Source organism: Olea europaea, chromosome 3 (genome assembly GCF_002742605.1).
Source record: "Olea europaea var. sylvestris chromosome 3, O_europaea_v1, whole genome shotgun sequence".
Lineage (NCBI taxonomy): Eukaryota > Viridiplantae > Streptophyta > Magnoliopsida > Lamiales > Oleaceae > Olea > Olea europaea.
Window position 1 is genome coordinate 12,505,915 of NC_036239.1, and position 801 is coordinate 12,506,715.

Genomic DNA, 801 nt, shown 5'->3' on the forward strand with positions numbered 1-801 from the left:
ATTTACTCTTTTCTTTAAATAAACCAAAATAATAATAATAATAATAATAATAATAATAATAATAATAATAATAATAATAATAATAATAATAATAATAAACAAGAATGAAAGAAAAAATAAAAATGAAATTACTCTTCTCCTATCCATCCAGGCCACACCCGTCAAGATAACTAAAAAAGGAAAAATAGATAATTAGAATATATAAAGATATACAAAAAAAGAGGGAAAAAAAAAAAAGAAAGAAAGAAGAGAAACTAGTGAAAAGGTTACAAGAATTAGATGTTGACCACTCGATAACAGGTCAAGGTCACAATAGTATGTCAAATGTCACAATATACACAGTATGATCACAATCATAAATCGCACAAGGTCAGTCAGAATTACAAATTTAGTATCAATTACACTTTTTTTAGGTTGCATATTATTTATTAGTCACAAATTATCTATTTTATCAATTACATATTATTTATTGGTCCTAAATTAATCATTTTCTTGATCACAATCATCTAAATAATTGATCACGAACATTTTTAATACCACCCCCCCACCTTACCTTACCCCACCTCACCTCACCTCACCTCACCACCATGGGCACCAACATTGCCCCGCCATCAGCAATCATTATTTGAAAACCACCACCAACAAAGATCATCTCAAAACTTTGACTATAGAAATTGAAGGAGAAAGAAATCTCCCTCTTATCTACTGGGAGTCCAGTTTAGCGTCACAAACTTCCGCAGGATCTTTTTGTTTTTTAGAATTGTTTATAGTTTTTTTATCCAAACCCCCCCCCCCCAGTCA